Below are 23,934 nucleotides of genomic sequence, written 5' to 3'. Positions count from 1 at the left end.
TTAAGTGACTTGCCCACAGTCACACAGCTGACAAGTGGCAGAGCTGTATTGAACTCTCCCAAGGACTTAGTACAGAGCTTTGCACACAGTCAGCGCTCAATGAATATGATTGAATGAACGAATGAAGGCCAGTAAGTTCGCTGCGGGCAGGGAACGCGTCTGCCAACTCTGTTAGATGATTGTACTCTCCTGAGTGCTTAGTGCAGTAGAATAAGAGCTCAATAAATACAATTGACTGAGTGATTGGGCAGGGCCTTAGACCCAAGTGGATTGTGGCCCCTTCCGGTCTGCTAGCACTGGGGTTTTCATTCATTCAATAGTATTTATTGAGCGCTTACTATGTGCAGAGCACTGTCCTAAGCGCTTGGAATGGACAATTCGGCAACAGATAGAGACAATCCCTGCCCAGTGACGGGCTCACGATCCAATCGACGGGCTCACCCTGGGAGTCCAGACCAGCCCTCTCCACTCCACCCACAGTAGCCCAGGGATCTTTCTCTGGAGTGGCGAGGGCAGTAAGGAGTTTGAGGGCTTCCCCCGGCCCCTCGCTGAAATCACTTTGTTGACTAAACTTCAACGTGTTCACTTGGTTTATTGACAGTGGTGCTTTTCTCTGAGCATTTTTCTCATCTGTCTAACTTCTCTTAGGGTCCGAGCACCAACCGGGACAGACTGCAAGCTTGTTGTGGGCAGGGAATGGGTCTGCCGAATCTGTTGCATTGTACTCTCCCAAACGCTTAGTAAAGTGCTCTGCACCCAGCAAGCGTTCAATAAGTAGTAAAGATGATGATGATAAAAATAAAGATGATCCCAACCCCATCACCCCTCACCCCAGGAATACGCCCCCTCACCCCATCACCCATCCCCCTTTCATCTCCTCCCTCCCCCAGGAACCCACCCCCATTGTCCCCTTCCACAGAAACTTGCCTCAGTTGCCCCCTTCCGCAGGAACAAGCCCCCTCACCCCTCCAGTAACATATTCCCCCACCCTCTCCCCCAGGAACACACTTTCCTCGCCCCCATTCTTCCCCCCACAGAAACACGCCCTCCTCCCCTCTCCTCCAGGAACGAGCCCCCTCACCCCAACCACCCCACCTCCAGAACACACCCCCATTTGATCTTATTATATTGTACCTACCCTGCACTTAGTAGAATGCTCAGCACATAATAACAATAATAATAATAATAATAATAATGTTGGTATTTGTTAAGTGCTTACTATGTGCAGAGCACTCTTCTAAGCGCTGGGGTAGATACAGGGTAATCAGGGTGTCCAAGTGAGGCTCACAGTCTTAATCCCCATTTTACAGTTGAGGGAACTGAGGCCCAGAGAAGTGAAGTGACTTGCCCACAGTCACCCAGCTGACAAGTGGCAGAGCTGGGATTCGAACCCATGACCCGTGACTCCCAAGCCCGGGCTCTTTCCACTGAGCCGTGCTGCTTCTCTGTAGATACTTAATAAATACTATAATGAGCCACCCTTCAGTCAAGTCAGTTACCTCATCTGTAAAATGGGGATTAAGACTGTGAGCCCCACGTGGGACAACCTGATTCCCCTGTGTCTACCCCAGCGCTTAGAACAGTGCTCGGCACGTAGTAAGCGCTTAACAAATACCAACATTATTAAGTCTCCAACACAATTCCATCCACCCCAGCCACTCTAACCTACATATTTACACCCCAAATCAGTACTTCTGTACATACCATATAAATATTTAGATCGGATATATAGATGCACATGAGGTACTTATTCTCTGTTTAGCCTTACCAAACTCTAACTCCTGTCAGTTGCATCCTGGCTTTTCCTCCTCCTCCGATTTATAAATAATCTATGCCTTGCCTGTCTTATAAATACTTCACGGGTAGGAAATGGGTCTTTGGCTGCTACTGTAGCACTTATCACAGTGTTTTGCATGGAGAAGGTGCTCAATAAGAACTAGTGATTGATTAATGATGTCTTAAAGACCAGGCTTTTGGATTATCTTTTCATTTAACTGCAGAATGAAAAAATTAAAAATCCAATTCGTGGGAAAGACAGACCAAGTATCGTACAACAAAACTGCTATGTATCCCAATCCATTTCCCCGCACCCTACACCATCAACTAACTCTACTTATGATGACCTTCCTATGTTCTTGTTTGTAAGACTGTAGATTGTTTCTTTTGTTTTGTTGAATCAGGCAAAGGCAGTGTGTGAAAGGGAATGTGACTACTCTCCCCTGGAGACAGATTTCAATTCTATCACCTATTTCCTTTTCCTTCCATTGCTTAACGTTACCACCTCCCCATATCATCATCTCTTTAATAATAATAATAATAATGTTGGTATTTGTTAAGTGCTTACTATGTGCAGAGCTCTTGTCTAAGCGCTGGGATAGATACAAAGTAATCAGGTTGTCCCACGTGCGGCTCACAGTTAATCCCCATTTTACAGATGAGGTAACTGAGGCACAGAGAAGTTAAGTGACTTGCTCACAGTCACACAGCTGACAAGTGGCAGACCCGGGATTCGAACCGATGACCTCTGACTTCCAAGCCTGGGCTCTTTCCACTGAGCCACACTGTGAGCCTGTCACTGGGCAGGGATTGTCTCTATCTGTTGCCGAATTGTCCATTCCAAGTGCTTAATAAAGTGCTCTGCACGTAGTAAGCGCTCAATAAATACTACTGAATGAATGACCATTCTAGCTGTAAATATTTTCATTTATTCATTCAATCATAACTATTGAGCCTTTACTGCATGCAGGGAACTGTACTAAGCACTTTGTTCTTGTCTGTCTCCCCCGATTAGACTGTAAACCCGTCAAGCGGCAGGGACTGTCTCTATCTGTTGCCGACTTGTTCATTCCAAGCGCTTAGTACAGTGCTCTGCACATAGTAAGCGCTCAATAAATACTATTGAATGAATGAATGAATACAATATAACGGTATGCAGACATGTTTTCATGTTCATCTCCCCTATTAAGCATGTAAATTTCTTTGCAGGCTGGGAACTTGTCACTTCTTTATCCTCCACTTCCCAGGTGGCTAATACAGTGCATAGCACCAAGTGACACTTAATAAATGCTACTACTGCTATTAACTACTCCAACTACGACTACTAATGTCCCTATTTTTCTTCTCCCAAGGCTTTAGAGGGAAAGGACTTTTGAATATGGAGGTGAAAGGTGAAAGGCTTAATACATTTTCCAGCTTATAAAGTGATGTCATATGAATTAAGGTGAGCAGTTGTTCAGTGTCTACTGAAAATAGAAGAGTGATCTGGAATTTAGACTAGTCATTCATTCATTCACTCAATAGTATTTATTGAGCGCTTACCATGTGCAGAGCACCGTACTAAGCGCTTGGAATGTACAATTCGGCAACAGATAGAGACAATCCCTGTCCAATGACCGGCTCAATTGTCTTATGCCGTCGAGTCGTCTTTGACCCATAGCAACGCCAAGGACACATCTCTCCCAGAATGACCCACTCTCCACCTGCGATCGTTCTGGTAGTGGATCCAGAGAGTTTTCTTCGTAAAAATACGGAAGTGGTTTCCCACTGCCTCCTTGCGCGTGGTAAACTCAAGTCTCCACCCTTGACTCTCTCCCGCACCGCTGCTGCCCACCATGGGTGAGTTTTGACTTGTAGCAGAGTGTGTTCCACTCGCTAGCCACTGTCCAAGCTAGGAATGGAATGGGTAGACCTCTGCTTGACTCTTCCTCCCATAGTCGAGACTGGTAAAGGACTGGAAACTCTCCATGTGCAACTCTGAGAGGAGGAGATTTGTCATTAGCAAGACATGATTGAAGACATGAAAATAACTGTGGTATCTCACTGTACCTTGACCTCGTCTTTCTCGCCGCCGACCCCTCACCCACGTCCTGCCTCTGGCCTGGGACGCCCTCGCTCCTCAAATCCGACAGACAATTACTTTCCTCCCTTCAAAGTCTTATTGGAGGCGCATGTCCTCCAAGAGGCCTTCCCTGACTAAGCCCTCCTTTCCTCTTCTCCCACTCCCTCTGCGTCACTCTGATCTACTCCCTTTATACATTCTCCCTCCCAGCCCCACAGTACTTAAAATGCATATCTGTAATTTATTTATTGTTCTTAATATTTGTCCCCCCATCTAAACCGTAAGCTCACCGTGGGCAGGGAACGTGTCTGTTTATTGTTAAACTATACTCTACTAAGTGCTTGGTACAGTGCCGTGCACACAGTAAGCACTCAGTAAATACAATTAAATGAACGAATGATTGAATGAAAAGTGCTTATTATGTGCCAAACACTGAACAGAGCACTGGGATAGATACAAGAACAGATACGGTCCAAGATGGAGGGAGGACAGATATTTAATCCCTGTTTTACAGATGAGGAAACTGGAACACAGAGGAGTTAAGAGATCTGCCCAATGTCACAGAGCAGAGCAGTCATCTGACTCGCAGGCCCGTGTTCTTTCCTCTGGGTCCCGTTGTTTCCCCTGATTGTTCCCAGAGAAACTGATAACTGCAATAAAGAAAGTGCAGATAAGCAGAGGACAGACAAGATGCTTTGCGGTTGTTGTAATAATCAAATCATTTCACAATTTCTCCATGGTACATCAAAGAAAAGTTAGATTTTTGAAGTAGGAACTTTTTAAAATGGCAATTTCTTATCCTGAGTTTAACCAGTGTAATTCCAAATTTTTTTCAGTAGGGGTGGCTAGTACTTTAAAATTGAAGTCGAGCTTAAAAACGCAGTGTAATATTGCCTTTCAGGAATCGCTGCGTTAGTAAAATTTGAAGTTTGGGGTTACTTTTGAACTAATTTAATACTGATGAATTGCACTTTTTCCCGGAGTGCAAAAGAACTGGACTTGAGAAAAAAATGAGTTTACCATCAGGGTTGTCCAGTAGTATAGTGAGTTAACCAGTATTTAATGTTTGTGAATTGCAAAATGTTTTCTGGCATTTATGAACATTGAAAGCACAATTCGCCGACTACTTTTATTCTAGATCTTTCAACTGATATACTATATTAATAATGATAGCATCTTGAATTTATGATCAATCAGTGGTATTTATTGAGCGCTTACTTATACTGAGCACTTCGGAGAGTACAGCACAAGAAAGTTGATGGAAGTGTTCCCAATCCATAAGGAGCTTATGGTCTAGAAGGGGAGGCAAACGCTAATATAAGTAGATAAAGGACGATATGTACATAATACTGTGGGGCTGAGGTTGGTATATATAACTCATATATACAATTTGTAATGTATGAGATATAGCATATATATCTCTATCTCTCTATATATCTATATCTATCTCTATATTTATCTATCTATCTCTATATATCTATCTATCTCTATATATAGATATATCTATATATAAATATATAGATATATCTAGATATAATAGATATAATATAAATAATAATATATAATAACATCTATTATATAGATACATATCTATATAATATATATATAATATAATATCTATATATAGACATACGGTATAATAGTCAATTGTACTTTCCATGCGCTTAGTACAGTGCTCTGCACACAGTAAACACGCAATAAATACGACTGAATGAATGAATAGTAAATGGTATACTTATTTATTCTGAGCACTGCAAGTTATTTCATGTATATCATATTAATCACTAACATGGCTTAGTGGATAGAGCACGGGCCCGAGATTCAGGAAGACGTCTGCTGTATGACCTTAGGCAAGTCACCTTCTCTGGGCCTCAGTGACCTCATCTGGAAAATGGGGATTAAGAGTGTGAACCCCATGTGGGACAGGGACTGTGCCCAACCTGATTAAGTTGTATCTACCCCATTGCTTAGAACAGTGCTTGGCACCTAGTAAGTGCTTAACAAGTACCACAGTTATTACTTTTAGAGTTGGTAGGTGTGATCCCTGCCCACAAAGAGAAGCAACGTGGCTCAGTGGCAAGAGCCCAGGCTTGGGCGTCAGGGGTCATGGGTTCGAATCCCTGCTCTGCCACTTCTCAGCTTTGTGACCTTGGGCAAAGTCACTTCACTTCTCTGGGCCTCCGTGACCTCATCTCGAAAATGGGGATGAAGACTGTGAGCCTCACGTGGGACACCCTGATTACCCTGTATCTACCCCAGCGCTTAGAACAGTGCTCTGCACATAGTAAGAGCTTAGCAAATACCAACATTATTATTATATCAATCGATCAGTCAATCAGTGGTATTTATTGAGCAGTTACTATGGGCAGAGCATGACACTAAGCGCTTGGGAGAGTACAGTAAGTGCTCAATAAATATGATTGAATGAATACAACATAGCCTCTCATTTATTTATTCATTCATTCAGTCGTATTTATTAAGCTCTTACTGTGTGCAGAGGACTGTACTAAGCACTTGGAATGTACAATTCAGCAACAGATAGAGACAATCCCTGCCTAACAATGGGCTCACAGTGTAAACAGGGGAGACAGACAACAAAACAAAACAAGTAGTCAGGCATCAGTACCATCAAAATAGATAAACAGAATCATTGATATCTACACATCACTACGATGCCTACGATGCTTAGCACATAGTAAGAACTTAACAAATACCATCATTATTTTTATTATTACTAAGTGCTAGGGTGGATATAAGTAAATAGGATTGGACTCGGTCCCTGTCCCACATAGAGCTTAACGTTGTTCCTGGAGCAGGCATGTTTCAGTTAATAATTTGTAAGCGCTCAATACATAGCATTGTTCGATGGAGGTGGGTGACGCAGGAATGACGCACAGTCTGTAGGTAGGTTCGAGAGGAACGTAGCTTACCAGCTGGGTTGTAGTGGGAGAAGAGAGTGGATAACTAAGAGAGAAAGCAAACCCTATTTGGGACCGTGTCCAACCTGCTAACCTTGTATCTACCTCATGCTTAGAATAGTGCTTAGCACAGAGTAAGTGCTCAACAGATGCCATTATTTTGTTTTTTAAAAAAGAGCTGATTGAGTGTCTTAAAGCAGAGAAGCAGCATGGCATAGCAGATTGGGCGTAGGCCTGGGAGTCAGAAGGTCATGGGTACTAATCCCGGCTCTACCACTTGTCCGCTGTGTGACCTTGGGCAAGTTGCTTCCCCTTTCTGAATCGGAGTTACCTCGTCTGTAAAATGGGGATCGAGACTGTGAGCCCCACATGGGACAGGGACAGTGTCCAACGCAATTTGCTCGAATCCACCCCAGCGCTTAGTATGGTGCCTGGAACATAGTAAATGCTCAACAAATATCACTATTATTATTGCCGTTTAAGAATGGTCAGAAGTTTCTGCTGTTTGCAAAGAGGACTGAGTTATCTTTGGAGATTTTGATTGACTGATTAATTGAGTGATTTTTGAGTAGTGGGGAGATGTGTGTAAAACACCATTTTAGAAAAATGACCCAAACAGCAGAGTGAAGTATGGACTGGACAGGTAAAAGAATGGAGGCAGGGAGGTCGATGAGGAGGCTGAAGCAGCAGTCGTGCCAAGATATGAAGTTTGGGAACGCCCTCGTCGTACACTTAAATACTGTAGGTACCGTTTTTAATGGCTTAACCTTTTAAACTGTCTTTTGGAATTTCATTTCAAAGTGAAACTGAAAATGTGATACAACTGTAGGAAGCTTGTCTTTTTTATATTTATTGACTACAGTATTGATGGCTTTTCCATTTTATTTCACTTTTTTTTTTATTTTTATCTATAAATACGTTGGGTTCAAAGAGGCCAGAGAAATGAAGCCAAAACTTCAAGAAAACAGAAAATGAACTTGAGGTACATATTTCAGAACAGTTTGTTCCAATTCAGGATGGAAGTTGTAATAAAACTACTGTGGCATCAAATCACGCAGGCATAATTTTTTCTTGTGTTCCTCATAGGAGAGAAATTGGGGAGGCCCAGCTGATTTGATAATGCCCATTTAGAAAAGGGAAACAAGCCATTCGACTGTTTCCTCTCCTATATTATTATGACTTTTCAATCTTCCAACCCATGTAATATTTGCCTTCATCAGCCATTCAGTTTAAATTCCTTTTGTAAAGACAGAAGTGAAGGGGAAAAAGCATTTAAGTCTTTACCTTTTCATTAAATCTTCTATCAGCTTCCCCCTTTTGTCTCCCAGAGGGACTTTCCCCAGTATCTCCTAAGGCACTTTAAAATTGTGTTTGTTCTCTCCTACCTCTTGCTAGTTGTATCTCCTTTCCCATTTGCCCTTTTTTAATAATTCCCCCATCATAATTGGGCTATTTCTTTATTCTCTTCACTGCTTTGGCCTAATTTTCAATTTTGAACCATCCTTTCTTTTCTCTTCATATCCCTTAGGTCCCTCAGGCCCTCTTCAGATATTTGGATTTACCCAGCTTTGCTCCTTGTTACTTTTTGTCCTCCTTCTGTACTGGAGTGGTTCTTATATCGGCAGAATCATATTTTTAATTTGCCTATTTTTTTCACAGCTATCCTTCAGTTCAAAGAAAGAGCATTCTGCTAGATTCTCCTTGAGGGCAAAGATTCATTCATTCACTCATTCGATCGTATTTATTGGGCGCTTGCTTTGAGCAGAACACTGTACTAAGCACTTGGAAAAGTACAATGCAACAATAAACAGACACATTCCCTGCCCACAAGATCCTGTCTATCTACGCTATTGTACTCTCCCAATTTCTCTGATTCAGTTAGTACTCAATAGATATCATTGATTGATTGATTGATCGAGGGATTCTCTTCAGAGGTGAGTCATGGAGACTCTCTTACAAACTGACAAAGGGGGCATCACGCTGTGACTAAGATTTTTGGACTGCTTGGGGAAAATGGCCTAGTAAAGATAATAGAGAATTCAAGTTGATTTGATGATTAGAAAAAGGGAAGAGTTAATTTAGAGTTCAACCGTGGAAAAATGATGTAAACAATCATAAAATGAGGCTACTTAATATCCCAAAGGAAAGGAGGAAAGAAGTCAACAGGTCAAAGGAAATGAATTTTAAGAAATCCGAATCTAACAGGCAGGATGGTTTCTGTGAGACCAGGCTTAGAGACAGATTACAGGAGAGCACTTCTAGACCTCTAGATTATAAAACCATTGTGGGTAGGGAATAATAATAATAATGGCATTTGTTAAGTGCTTACTATGTGCAAAGCACTGTTCTAAGCGCTGGGGGCGATACAAGGTGATCAGGTTGTCCCACATGGGGCTCACAGTCTTCATCCCCATTTTACAGATGAGGTAACTGAAGCCCAGAGAAGTTAAGTGACTTGCCCAAGGTCACACAGCTGACAAGTGGCAGAGCCGGGATTAGAACCCATGCCCTCTGACTCCCAAGCCTGTGCTCTTTCCACTGAGCCAAAGAATGTGTCTGTTATATTGTTAATATTGTACTCTCCCAAGCACTTAGTATAGTGTTCTGCACACGGTAAGCGCTCAATAAGTACGACTGAACAACTGAATGACTAACCTCTTCTCTCTATTTCTTTAATCCAACTCCATGTCCTTCTACTGACTGAACCCATTCATTCATTCATTCATTCAATCATTTTGAGTGCTTACTATGTGCAGAGCACTGAACTAAGCACTTGAGAGAGTACAGTATAACAATAAGCAGACACATCCCCTCTCCACAATGAGCTTACAGTCTAGAGGAAAATGGGCTTCTAGGCTATCGGGAGTAAACCATGACGTTCCACATTCACTTTAGCGCACGGCAACTCCGTAAATTCACATTTCATTTTTCTTTCCCTTCTCTCACTCGCTCGCTCATCACCTACAGCCAGCACCTCCAATACTAAACTGTTTCTGATTGCTGTTACTCTGTGCAATCATAGTGAGAATCTCACCCAACAATTGTCCAAACTGGATCTAGGCAGCAAAGGGACAGTAAACAGAATAAAGCACATTTCTTTTTCTGGGTCCTGGCACTGATCAGATCCAGAAAAGGAGGTTTCTAAGGAAGCAGATTTCCCTGTTCTTTCTGGCCTAGATGGAATGGTGAAATCTGGGTTTTTCACTTTTATAGGTTTTTACCTTTTCCTTAACTACTCCTCCACTACTGTAAGTTTCGCTTCCATATCACAGCCCTTCTGATCAGGGAACTCCAAGACAGTAAAATAATAATCATCACCCAGAAAGATTATTATTTCAGGGTGGCACCTAGAGAGTTTCCAGTACACTACCGGTCTCGACTATGGGAGGGAGAGTCAAACGGAGGCCTGTCCATCCCATTCCTAGCTTAGGCAGTGGTTAGCGAGTGGAAGACAATCTGCTACAAGTCAAAACTCACCTGTGCTGGGCAGCAGCGGCACGGGAGAGAGTCGAGGGTGGAGGCTCAAGTTGACTGCATGGGAGAAGGCAGTGGTAAACCACATCCCTATTTTTACCAAGAAAACTCTATAGATCCACTACCAGAATGATTGCAGATGGAAGCGGGGTGTTCTGGGGGAGATGTATCCATGGCGTCGCTATGGGTCGAGACGACTCGACAGCATAGGCAAGAAAGTTTGTGGGGGGACCTTTAGCACATGGGTTGGCTGGATGCGGAGACAGTATCATAGCACTGAGTGAAGGTGCTGGTGCTGACGAGAGATAGCTCACAAAGACAGGTTCTTGGATTGGCAGCCTAAAATGAGTTCTAAATATCAGTCAATCAATGGTATCTAGTGAACGCTTCCCGTGTGCAGAGCACTGTACTACGCACTTGGGAGAGTACAATACAACAGAGCTGGTAGACACATTCCCCGTCCACATCAAGCTTAGAGCCTAGATGCTAATACTTACATACAGACATACGTTGAATATGAAGCAGCCGTATTCTCTTCACTTTTCACTGCATTCTAGGTGCTCTTTACCTTTCACTCATTCATTCAATCATATTTATTGAGCGTTTACCATGTGCAGAGCACTATATTAAGTGCTTGGAAGAGTACAAAATAACAATAAACAGACACATTCTCTGCCCACTACAAGCTTAAAGCCTAGAGGGGGCGACAGGCATCAATATAAATAAATAAATTACAGATAATAATAATTGTAATAATAATTACAGTATCTGTTAATAATAATAATAATGGTGGTATTTGTTAAGCACTTACTATGTGCAAAGCACTGTTCTAAGCACTGGGGGATACAAGGTCATCAGATTGTCCCACGTGGGGCTCACAGTTTTAATCCCCATTTTACAGATGAGGTAACTGAGGCGCAGAGAAGTGAAGTGACTTGCCCAAAGTCACACAGCTGACTAGCGGCGGAGCCTGGATTAGAACCCGTGACCTCTGACTCCCAAGCCCACGCTCTTTCCACTGAGCCACGTTGTTTCTCTATTTCCGCTGTTTAATGCAGAAGTGGATGGGCAACCAGTAGAGTTTCTTGAGGAGGGGAGAAACACGTCCAGAACGTTTTTATAGAAAAATGATCGGGGCATCAGGGTCAAGTATGGACTGGAGTGAGGAGAGACGAGAGGCAGGGAGGTCAGCAAGGAGGCTGATGCAGTAATGAAGATGGCATAGGATAAGTGACCGGATTAACGTGATAGCAGTTTGGATGGAGAGGAAAGGGCAGATTTTGGCATTGTTGTCAGGTGGAACCGGCAGAGCGATGAATTGAATATGTAAGTTGAATGAGAGTGAGGAGTCAAGAATAACATAAGGTTACGGGCTTCTCCTGCTTTCAGGATGCTTTTATGTACAAGATAGCACTGCTTCTCTTTTTCATACCACTATTATTCAATCCTATTTATTGAGCACTTACCATGCAAAGAGTACCATACTGCTGGGAGAGTAACAATATAACAATAAACAGACACATTCCCTGCCCACAACGAGCTTACTATCATCTGAACAATCGATACCCTTCTAGTCCAGACCTCCAGTGCCTGAGAAATGCAAATACGGTGTTGACTGAAATTCTAACCGCTTGATTTCCTTTTGACCAATCTAGTTTCTTTCAGATTCCATACTTGGAGGACCGGTATTAATTTGCCTACTTTGTAAATGTTAACGTTTTAATGCAAACTATATTTAGTGCAGTTGAGAAAGCTAGGCCCACTTCACTTCACCAAAGGCTAATAATAATAAATGTGGTGTTTGTTAAGCGCTTACTATGTGCCAGGCACTGTAATGACAAGCCTATCTCTTGTGACGTCCCACCATACGGAATACACTTAGACTATCTTTCCCTCGTCTTCTTTAAAACTGTTGCATGAAAATTTGTGACTACTGAATCATGCGGTTCCCAGGTGGCCTAGTGGCACGGGCTTGGGAGTCAGGGGAGGTGGGTTCTAATCCCATTTTGATTAGACTGTGAGCCCATGATTAGACGGTGAGTCCATCACTGGGCAGGGATTGTCTCTATCTGTTGCCAAACTGTACATTCCAAGCGCTTAGTACAGTGCTCTGCACATAGTAAGCACTCAATAAATACTCTTGAATGAATCCCGGCTCTGCCGACTTATCAGCTGTGTGACTTTGGGCAAGTCACTTAACTTCTCTGTGCCTCAGTTACCTCATCAGTAAAATGGGGATTAAGACTGGGAGCCCCATAGGACAAACTGCTTCCTTTGTATCTACCCCAGGGCTTAGAACAGTGCTTGGCACATAGTGAGAGCTTAACAAATATTATAATTATTATTAGTATTATTACCACATCACAAGAACTCAGCCATTGGTTTGGTTAGGGACCAGCTGGTAGATATGACAGTTAGGGTCAGGCTTGGGTTTTAGCACATATTATAACTTAGTTTTTTGGAGAAGTTTTCATTCTAGAGACCACAGTATTATTAAATGGTGAGACAGGATTTCCTGAATCAAATTGTCTTCAACCTTTTCCTCCCCTACCTCCCCCTCTCCCCCCCCCCTCCACCACATCCCCTGCACTGAATTGTTAGCTCTCTCTGGGCAGAAGACATGTCACTTCATTGTTTCAAACTTCCCGAGCACTTACTACAGCTTAATACAGCTAATTATTGGGCAAGTCACTTCACTTCTCCAGGTCTCAGTTACCTCATCTGTAAAATGGGGATTGAGACTGTGAGCCTCACATGGGACAGAGACCGTATGCAACCCGATTTGCTGGTATCCACCCCAGCTCTTAGAACAGTGCCGGGCACATAGTAAGCTCTTAACAAATACCACGGTTATTATTATTCCCCAAACACTAGCCTATACTGAAAAGATCTTTGTTTTTAGATTTTGCTTCCTGATATTTTCTGGAATGTAGTGCCTCTCTATTGATCTTAAGGTGGAAAGTTGCTTCCTTAATTCATTTCCTTAATAAAATTTTCCACACATCTATGAATGAAGTGCCTCATTTTCCACTGGTTTGTATGCTCCTTGAGGACAGGGAACCTTTGTCTTGCTTCTCTTGTACTCTCCCCAGCTTTCAGACAGGTAATTCCTCTCCCCCACTTCAAAGCCTTATTGAAGGCCCATCTCCTCCAAGAAGCCTTCTCTGACTAAGCCCTCCTTCCCTCTTCTCCCACTCCCTTCTTCACTGCTCTTACTTGCTCCTTCATTCATCCTCCCTCTCGTCCCCACAGCACATAAGTATATCTCTGTATACAGCTTTAATTTATATTAACGTCTGTCTCCCCCTATAGACTGTGAGCTCGTTGTGGGCAGCGAATGTGTCTGTTTGCTGTTATATTGTACTCTCCCAAGTGTTTAGTACAGTGCTCTGTCTTGCCTTGTTGGATTTGAGGAGGGAGGGAGTTCCAGGCCAGAGGTAGGACGTGGGCCAGGGGTCTGTGAAGAGACAGGCGAGATCGTTAGCAGTCACATTCCCTTCCCACAGTGACCTTAGAGTCTCCTGCAAGTAACCTAGTAAGTAAAATAGACTAGGAGGAGCAGTAAGATTTTTATCCTTCCTCCTTGTCTGGATATCATCATCCTCATCAATAGCATTTATTGAGTGCTTATTATGCGTAAAGCACGGTACTAAGTGCTAAGGAAAGTGCAAAACAACATACCCTGCCCACAACGAGTTTACGCTCTAGAGGGGGAGACAGACGTCAATGCAAATAATCTAAAATATCTAATTTAAAGATGTCTACATAAAGTGCGGCGGGGTTGAGGGTGGGCATGTGAAATTTCCTCATGAAAACTCAAAAAAGACATTGAAGCCAGGCAACCCTCAGCCTTGGATTTATTGGGCAAATTTGTGAGAAAGGTACTTATTGGTTCTATTCTTTGTAATTTGGACAACGCCGAGCGGCCGCTGTACGAGGCCGAGGGCCACAGCCACCAGAGGGGAGTTTTGGCTTGTTAGGAGATTGCCTTCCACTCGCTAGCCACTGCCCCAGCTAGGAAAAATGGACTGGCCTCAGTTTGACTCTCCCTCCCATAGCCGAGACTGGTAGGGGACTGGAAACTCTCCGGGTGCCACCCTGAGAGGGGAGACACACATTACTATAAACACATTATGGATGTGCATCTAAGTGCTGTGGGGATGGTGGGTGTGAATAAAGGGAGCAAATCCAAAAGCAAGATTGACCCGGAAGGGAGTGGGAGAAGAGGAAATGAGGGCTTAGTCAGGGAAGGCCAAGGGTTCCAAAGTGGAGAAGAGGGGTTATGGTTATTTCTTTATTTTTATTTATTCGTTTTGGTATTTGTTAAGGTGCCAAGCAATATTTTAAGCACTGGGTTAAAGACGAGTTAATCAGGTTGGGCATGGTCCCTTCCCTGTCCCACTTTGTGTTCATCCCTACGGTCCGCAGTGAGATGAGGAGGTCTGCACGGGCTTCAGATTACTGCCACTCCTGCAGTAGAGGAAGCAACTAGGAAGGAAGTCGCCTAATCGAGAACCAGCGTGGATAGTAGAAAGAGCACCGGCCTGGGAGTCAGAGGACCTAAGTTCTGACCCAGCCTCCACCACTTTTCTGCTGTGTGACTTTAGGCAAATCCCAACTTCTCTGTTCCTCGGTTGCCTCATCTGTAAAATGGGGATTAAGACTGTGAGCCCCTTATGGGACACGGACCGGGTCCAACCAGATCATGATGCATCTAACCCCAGTGCTTCATTCGAATATTGTAAGGGCTTAACAGATAATAATAATGATGGGATTTAAGCGCTTGCTGTGTGCCAAGCACTGTTCTAAGCGCTGGGGTAGATGCCATTTTTAAAAAATCAATCACTGGTATTTATTGAGGGTTTAATGTGTGCACATGGCTGTACTAAACCTAGGGAAAGTACAGTCCAATAGAGGTGGTAGAGATGTTCCCTGCCCACAGGGAGCTTAGGTGGGGGAGATAGACATTAATATAAATGAATGAATTACAGATATGTACCTAATCTCCCTCCTCTTTCTGACTGCAGGACTCGGCTGTTTGAAGACAATCAATTCCTTCCCCCCTATTTATCCTCCTTCTTCTCCCACTATACCCACTTGCATGCTTTGATCCTCTCAAGCCAACCTTCTCACTGTGCCTCATTCTCATCTCCCTTTATCCATTCATTCACCCGTATTTATTGAGCGCTCACTGTGTGCAGATCACCATACTAAGCGCTTGGAAAGTACATTTCGACAACATGGGCCACTCGCTGCCCCTCCGCTTCCCAACCAGCAGACCACTGTTCTCCCCATCTTCAAAGACCTTCTAAAACCACATCTCCACCCGGAGGTCTTCCCTGATTAATCAATCGTCTTCCCACCTTATCCCCTACCACTAGCACTTGAGCATGCCCCAGTCACCTAAGCACCTAATAATAATAATGTTGGTATTTGTTAAGCGCTTACACCGTACAGAGCACTGTTCTAAGTGCTAGGGTAGATACAGGGTAATCAGGTTGTCCCACATGAGGCTCACAGTCTTCATCCCCATTTTACAGATGAGGTAACTGAGGCACAGAGAAGTCAAGTGACTTGCCCACAGGAGGACAAGTGGCAGAGCCGGTATTCGAACCCATGACCTCTGACTCCCAAGCCCGGGCTCTTTCCAGGGAGCCACGCACCTAAGTGCCCACCTTTACAGTCATGTACTTGGGAAGGAGTGTGGCCTGGTGCAGAGAGCACAGGGCTGGGAGTCAGGGGACCTGAGTTCTAATCCCGGCTCTGCCACTTACCTGCTGTATGACCTTGGGCAAGTCGCTTACCTTTTCCTTGCTTCAGTTTCCTCATCTGTATCCCCAGACCCCGAAAACCTCCGGGGGGGTGGGTCGTCTACCTTCACATCAAACAGAAACCCTTTATCATCAACTTGAAAGCACTCAAGCAGCTCGCCCCCTCCTACCTCGCCACACGGATTTCCTACAACCACCTAGTCCTCACACTTGGCTCCTCTAATACCTTGTTCTTGTCTATCTCGCCGCAGACCCCTTGTTCACGTCCCCCCTCCGGCCTGCAACTCCTTCACTTTTCTTACACAACAGAAGGCTACTCTCCCCACCTTCAGACCCTTATTAAAATCACATCCTCTCCAAGAGACCTGCTCCAATTTAAGCCCCCTTTCCCCCTATTCCTTCTTCCTTATGTTACACCTACGTACTTGGCTCTGTAGTCTTTAAACGCTTGATATTCACCCCAACTTCAGCCCCAGGCATTTATGTACATATCCATAATTTCTTTTTCTTAATGGCTATATCTCCCTATCGACTGTAAACTCTTCCTAATAATGTTGGTATTTGTTAAGCGCTTACTATGTGCCGAGCACTGTTCTAAGCGCTGGGGTAGACACAGGGGAATCAGGTTGTCCCATGTGGGGCTCACAGTCTTCATCCCCATTTTACAGATGAGGGAACTGAGGCACCGAGAAGTTAAGTGACTTGCCCACAGTCACACAGCTGATTAGTGGCTGAGCCGGGATTCGAACCCATGACCTCTGACTCCGAAGCCCGTGCTCTTTCCACTGAGCCACGCTGCTTTCTGGGCAGGGAACGTGTCCACCCACTCTGTTGTACTTTCCCAAGTACAGTACAGTTTAGTACAGTGCTCTGCACACAGTAAGCGTTCAATAAATACCACCTATCGATTGATTGTAAAATGGGGTTTCAATTCCTGTTCTCCCCCTCCTATTTAGACTGTGAGCCCCAGGTAGGACAGGGATTGTGGGCAACCTTGTATCTTGTATCTGTCCCAGTGTTTAGTACAGTGCTTGTCACATAGTAAGTGCTTAATAAATACCATAATTATTATTATTACTTGTAATGATATCTGATAAGTGCTTACAATCTGGCAACGACTGTTCTAAGCGCTGGAATAGATAGAAGATGATCACAGACCGTCCTATAAGGTGCTCATGGTCTAAGTAGGAGGAAGATCAGATAATAATGGTGGTATTTGTTAAGCGCTTACTATGTGCAAAGTACTGTTCTAAGCACTGGGGGGATACAGGGTGATCAGGTTGTCGCACATGGGGCTCACAGTTTTAATTCCCATTTTACAGATGAGGTAACTGAGGCCCAGAGAAGTGAAGTGACTTGCCCAAAGTCACACAGCTGGCAAGCGGCGGAGCCGGGATTAGAACCCATGACCTCTGACTCCCAAGCCCGGGCTCTTTCCGCTGAGCCACGCTACTTCTCTATCTGGAATCCCCATTTTACAGTTGGGGAAACTGAGGCTCAGAGAAGTTAATTGACTTCCCCAAGGTCACACAGCAGGCAAGCGGCTCAGCTTGGATTAGAATCCAAGTCCTCCGACTCCTTTGCTCGTGATCTCTCCCCTGGGCCATGCTGCTTCTCAATAATAATAATATATACTCTGTTGATTTCTCCTACCTGTACTTTTATTTTAGAGTCAGTCACCCTGGCTAGACTGCAAGCTCCTTGAAGTCAGGTATGGTGACTATTAGTTTAGAACAGTGCTCTGCACACAGTAAGCCCTCAGTAAGTAGTATTTGATTGCCTTCGTTAAGTTTGACCGAGGATCGGGCTCGGCTACATGGAGGAGACCTCGGAGGGAAAAGGGACAGAGTAAAGGTGAGAATAATAATAATAATGTTGGTACTTGTTTAGCGCTTAACTATGGGCAGAGCACTGTTCTAAGCGCTGGGGTAGATACAGGGTAATCAGGTTGTCCCACGTGAGGCTCACAGTCTTAATCCCCCATTTTACAGATGAGGTAACTGAGGCCCAGAGAAGTTAAGTGACTTGCCCACGGTCACACAGCAGACAAGTGGCAGAGCCGAGATTCGAACTAAGAATCCCCACCCTCCCTCCCTCCCTCCCTCCATGACTGAGTTGTCTTCCAGTGACAGATGAAGTCAAAGCTGGTAGGTCAAGGCCCTTTTCTGTCTTTTTTTCTTTATTTTTTTTAACAACGATCATAATACTAACAATAATGGTGTTTGTTAGATCCCTACTATGTGCCAAGCACCGTTCTAAGTGCTAGGGTAGATACGACGTAATCAGGTTGTCCCACGAGGGGCTCACAGTCTTTATCCCCATTTTACAGATGAGGAAACTGAGGCCCTCAGTAGTTAGGTGGCTTGTCCAAGGCCACGTAGCAGACAAGTGGCGAAGCCGGGATTAGAACCCACGTTCTCCGACTCCCCAGCCCGGGCTCTTTCCGCTAAGCTACTAAGTCTGTTATGTGATTTACATTTGTAGAATTGACATCCTTTTTCTCACACGTCAGTGATATTTATTGAGCGCTCACTATGTGCAGAGCACTGTTCTAAGTGCTTGGGAGAGTACAGGACAGTGGAATCAGCAGGCACATTCCCTGCCCACAATGGCCTTAGAATCTCCTGCAAGTAACCTACTAAGTAAAATATATCAGGAAGAGCAGTGGGATTTTTGTCCTTCCTCCTTGTCTGTATCATCATCATCATCATCGAGAAGCAGCATGACGTAGCGGATAGAGTATAGGCCTGGGAGTCAGAAGGTTTTGGGTTCTAATCGCACCTCTGCCACTTGTCTGCCATGTGACCTCGGGCAAGTCAAATCGCTGGTGGAAAGAGCCCGGGCTTGGGAGTCAGAGGTCATGGGTTTGAATCCCACCTCTGCCACTTGTCAGCTGGGCGACTGTGGACAAGTCACTTCACTTCTCTGGGCCTCAGTTCCCTCATCTGTCAAATGGGGATGAATCAAATGGGGATGAAGCCTGGGAGCCTCACGTGGGGCAACCTGATGACCCCGTATCTCCCCCAGCGCTTAGAACCGTGCTCTGCACATAGTAAGTGCTTAACAGATACCCACATCGTTCTTCTTCTTCTTCTTCTTCTTTGGGCCTCATCTCTAAAATGGGGGGTGAGACTCTGAAGCCCACATGGGACAGGGACTGGTTCTCCCAGTCTTAGCCCCCATTTTTCAGATGAGGGAACTGAGGCATGGAGAAGTGAAGTGACTTGCCCAAGGTCATACAGCAGACAGTGCTTACTAAGTGCTTGGGAGAGAACAATACAACACGGGGAGACGGACATTAACATAAATAATCTGTAATATGTAATTGAAAGGTGTCTTCATCTAGTGCAGAGGGGTTGATGATGATGATGATGATGATGGTATTTTTTAAGTGCTTACTATGTGTCAAGCACTGTTCTAAGCGCCGGGGTAGATATAAGGTAATGAGGTTGTCCCATGTGGGACAAGGCACTTTTGTGTCTTTTTTTCTTTGTTTTTTAATTATGATCATCATCATAATAACGGTATTTGTTAAATGCTTACTATGTGCCAAGCACTGTTCTAAGCGCTGGGGTAGATACAAGGTAATCAGGTTGTCCCACGAGGGGCTCATAGTCTTCATCCCCATTTTACAGATGAGGAAACTGCGGCCCAGAGGAGTGAAGTGACTTAATAATGTTGGTATTTGTTAAGCGCTTACTATGTGCCAAGCACTGTTCTAAGCGCTGGGGTAGACACAGGGGAATGAAGTTGTCCCACGTGGGGCTCACAGTCTTCATCCCCATTTTACAGATGAGGTATCTGAGGCACCGAGAAGTTAAGTGACTTGCCCAAAGTCACACAGCCGACAAGTGGCCGAGTCGGGATTCGAACCCACGACCTCGGACTCCAAAGCCCGTGCTCTTTCCACTGAGCCACGCTGCTTCTCTTGCCCAAAGTCACACAGCAGATGAGGGGCAGAGGCTCTTGTCACTCCACCACTCTACCTAAGCGTTGCGGGTGGGCCTGTGAAATTTCCTCACGAAAGCCGAAAAAGCATTTGAGCCAGGCAGCCCTCAATACTACTACTAATAATAATAATAATGGTATTTGTTAAGTGCTTACTATGTGCCAAGCACTGTTCTAAGAGCTGGGGGAGTGGGGGGGATACAGGGCAATCAGGTTGTCCCACATGGGGCCCTCGGTTTTAATCAAGGCCCCGTTACTCAATAACTGTAGTAATAATTACAATAATGAAGGTATTTGCTAGGCGCTTACTATGTGCCAAGCACTAGTTCTAAGCGCTGGGGTAATAATAATAATAATAATAACGTTGGTATTTGTTAAGCGCTAACTAAGTGCCAAGCACTAGTTCTAAGCGCTGGGGTAATAATAATAATAATAACGTTGGTAATTGTTAAGCGCTTATTATGTGCCAAGCACTAGTTCTAAGCGCTGGGGTAATAATAATAACGTTGGTATTTGTTAAGCGCTTACTATGTGCCAAGCACTAGTTCTAAGCGCTGGGGTAATGATAATAATAATAACGTTGGTATTTGTTAAGCGCTTACTATGTGCCAAGCACTAGTTCTAAGCGCTGGGGTAATAATAATAATAATAATAATAACGTTGGTATTTGTTAAGCGCTAACTATGTGCCAAGCACTAGTTCTAAGCGCTGGGGTAATAATAATAATAATGATAATGTTGGTATTTGTTAAGCGCTTACTATGTGCCAAGCACTAGTTCTAAGCGCTGGGGTAATAATAATAATAATAATAACGTTGGTATTTGTTAAGCGCTTACTATGTGCAGAGCGTTGTTCTAAGCGCTGGGGTAGATACAGGGTCATCAGGTTGTCCCACGTGAGGCTCACAGTTAATCCTCATTTTACAGATGAGGTCACTGAGGCACAGAGAAGTGAAGTGACTTGCCCACAGTCACACAGCTAAGTAGCAGAGCTGGAATTCGAACCCATGACCTCTGACTCCCAAGCCCGGGCTCTTTCCACTGAGCCACAAGGCATTCAGGCTGTCCCACGTGGGGCTCATATGGCTCAGTGGAAAGAGCCCGGGCTTGGGAGTCAGAGGTCGTGGGTTCTAATCCCGACTCCACCGCTAGTCAGCTGTATGACTTTGGGCAAGTCACTTCACCTCTCTGGGCCTTCCCCATAAAGTGGGGATTAAAACTGTGAGCCCCACATGGGACAAACTAATTACATCGTATCTCCCCCGGGGTCGCTTAGAACAGTGCTGGGCACATAGTAAGCGCTTACGAAATACCATCATGATGAATCCCCATTTGACAGACGAGGGAACTGCGGAAAAAAGAAGCTGAGTGGCTTGCCCGAGGTCACCTAGCAGACAAGGGGCAAGGGGTGGGATTAGAACCCACAACCTCTGACTCCCAATAATAATAATAATGTTGGTATTTGTTAAGCGCTTACTATGTGCCGAGCACTGTTCTAAGCGCTGGGGTAGACACAGGGGAATCAGGTTGTCCCACGTAGGGCTCACAGTCTTAATCCCCATTTTACAGATGAGGGAACTGAGGCACAGAGAAGTTAAGTGACTTGCCCACAGTCACACAGCTGACAAGTGGCAGAGCTGGGATTCCAAGCCCGGGCTCTCACACCTGGGCCAGGCCGATTTAGGAGGCCAACCTGCGGGCCAATGTAGGGCGCTCAATAAACACGAATGAATGAATGAATGCATGACAGAGAAGCGGCATGGTTCAGTGGAAAGAACCCGGGCTTGGGAGTCAGAGGTCATGGGTTCGAATCCCACATCTGCTACTGTGTTGGCTGAGTGATGGTGGGCAAGTCACTTCACTTCTCTGTGCCTCAGTGACCTCATCTGTAAAATGGGGATGAAGACTGTGAGCCTCACGTGGGACAAGCTGGTGACCCTGTATCTACCCCAGCATTTAGAACAGTCCTTTGCACATAGTAAGCACTTAACAAATACCAACATTATTATTATTATTATTAAGCGCTAGGGTAGACACAGGGGAATCAGGTTGTCCCATGTGGGGCTCACAGTCTTCATCCCCATTTTACAGATGAGGGAACTGAGGCACCAAGAAGTGAAGTGACTTGCCCACAGTCACACAGCTGACAGGTGGCTGAGCTGGGATTCGAACCCATGCCCTCTGACTCCAAAGCCTGTGCTCTTTCCATTGAGCCATGCTGCTTCTCTGATGCATGCACGATGAATGAATGAATGAATGAACGAACGAACGAATGAACAAATGCAGGCATGTGGGAAGCAATGAACGGACGAACGAACGAATGAATGAATGAACGATGAATAAAGGAATGAATGAATGAACAAATGCATGCACGATGAATGAATGAATGAACGAATGAACAAATGCAGGCATGTGGGAAGGAATGAACGGACGAACGAATGAATGAATGAACGATGAATAAATGAATGAATGAATGAATGAATGAACAAATGCATGCACGATGAATGAATGAATGATGAATGAACAAATGCAGGCATGTGGGAAGGAATGAATGGACAAATGAGTGAATGAATGAATGAATGAATGACGAATAAACGAATGAATGAATAAATGCATGCACGATGAATGAATGAATGATGAATGAACAAATGCAGGCATGTGGGAAGGAATGAACGGACGAATGAATGAATGAATGAATGATGAATAAACGAATGAATGAATGAACAAATGCATGCACGATGAATGAATGAATGAATGATGAATGAACAAATGCAGGCATGTGGGAAGGAATGAACGGACGAATGAATGAACGAATGCATGTATGATGAATAAACGAACGAATGAATGAACAAATGCATGAATGAATGAATGAATGGATGGATGGATGGATGAATGAATGAATGAACGAATGCATGCATGATGAATGAACGAACGAACGAATGACCGAACACATGCATGATGAATGAACGAATGAGCGAATGAACAAATGCAGGCATGATGAATGAACGAACGAATGCAGCCATGATGAGTGAATGAACGATTGAATGAATGAATGAATGAATGAATGAATGAATGAATGAATGAATGAACGAACGAACGAACGAACGAACGAACGAATGCACGAAGGAACGAGCGTTTCCGAGCGGCGCCGCGGGGCGAAGGGGGGGAGGTGGGGGGGGGGAGGTGGGGGGGGGGGGGGCGGCCTGTGCGCGAGGCGCCGGGCTTCAGGGCGCAGGCGCGCTCCCCGGGCCCGGGCCCCTCCCCCTCCCCCCCTGCCGACCGCGTGACCCGGAGCTGCTCCAATGGCGGGCGTCCACGCGGGCGGGCCGCCCGTCGGGGCCCCGCCCCCTGCCCCGCCCTCCCCTTTATCGCGCATGCGCCGCGTGCCGCCTGCCCCCGGGCGGCCGCGGTTCCCCCGCCGGGCCGCGTTGGGCCTTGGCCCCGGAACCTGGTCGCCGGGGCGGAGGGGTCCGGGGGAGCGGTTTGCCGACGGACGGACGGACGGACGGACGGACGGACGGCGGCCGGGCCGGAAGTGCCCCCGGCCCCACCCGCCCCTCCCCCCCCCGCCCCCCGGGCCCGTCCCGTCCCTTCCCGCCGCGCTCCGCCAACCCGCCCACCCGCGCGCTGCAGCCCCCGCCGCCCCTTCCCTCCCTCCCTCCCTCCCTCCGTCTGCAGACTGAGCGGCCCCTGCAAGCCCCACCCCCTGGAGCCCCCGGACCCGCAGAGCGACCACCCGCTGGAAGCTGGATCCTGTGCCCCTCTGGAGCCTCCAGACCCGCTGAACGACCACCCCCTGGACCCCCCTGGACCCCCTGGACCCCCAGACCTTCTGGAGCTCCCAGGCCTGCTGGCTGCTCACCCATTGGAAGCTGGACCCCCTGTCCCCCCCCCCCCCAGGCCTGCTAACCCACCACCCGCTGGACCCCGTGTCCCCCTGGAGCCTCCAGACCCGCAGACCGACCACCCACTGGCAGCTGGACCCC

The 23,934-nt window shown here is 45.6% G+C and overlaps 1 non-coding gene across 1 annotated transcript; it reads right to left on the bottom strand.

Annotated features, from left to right (window-relative positions):
• Positions 1 to 3,625: 3,625 nt before the first annotated feature.
• LOC114817675 lies at positions 3,626 to 3,763 on the bottom strand. Its single transcript, XR_003765532.1, has one exon. It is a non-coding gene; the product is annotated as a small nucleolar RNA SNORA7 (small nucleolar RNA).
• Between the last annotated feature and the right edge of the window lie 20,171 nt (positions 3,764 to 23,934).

The sequence above is a fragment of the Ornithorhynchus anatinus genome, chromosome 1 (assembly GCF_004115215.2).
Source record: "Ornithorhynchus anatinus isolate Pmale09 chromosome 1, mOrnAna1.pri.v4, whole genome shotgun sequence".
NCBI classification, from domain to species: Eukaryota; Metazoa; Chordata; class Mammalia; order Monotremata; family Ornithorhynchidae; genus Ornithorhynchus; species Ornithorhynchus anatinus.
The sequence above is the reverse complement of the archived record's forward strand: the minus strand, read 5'-3'. Positions and strand labels throughout refer to the sequence as shown.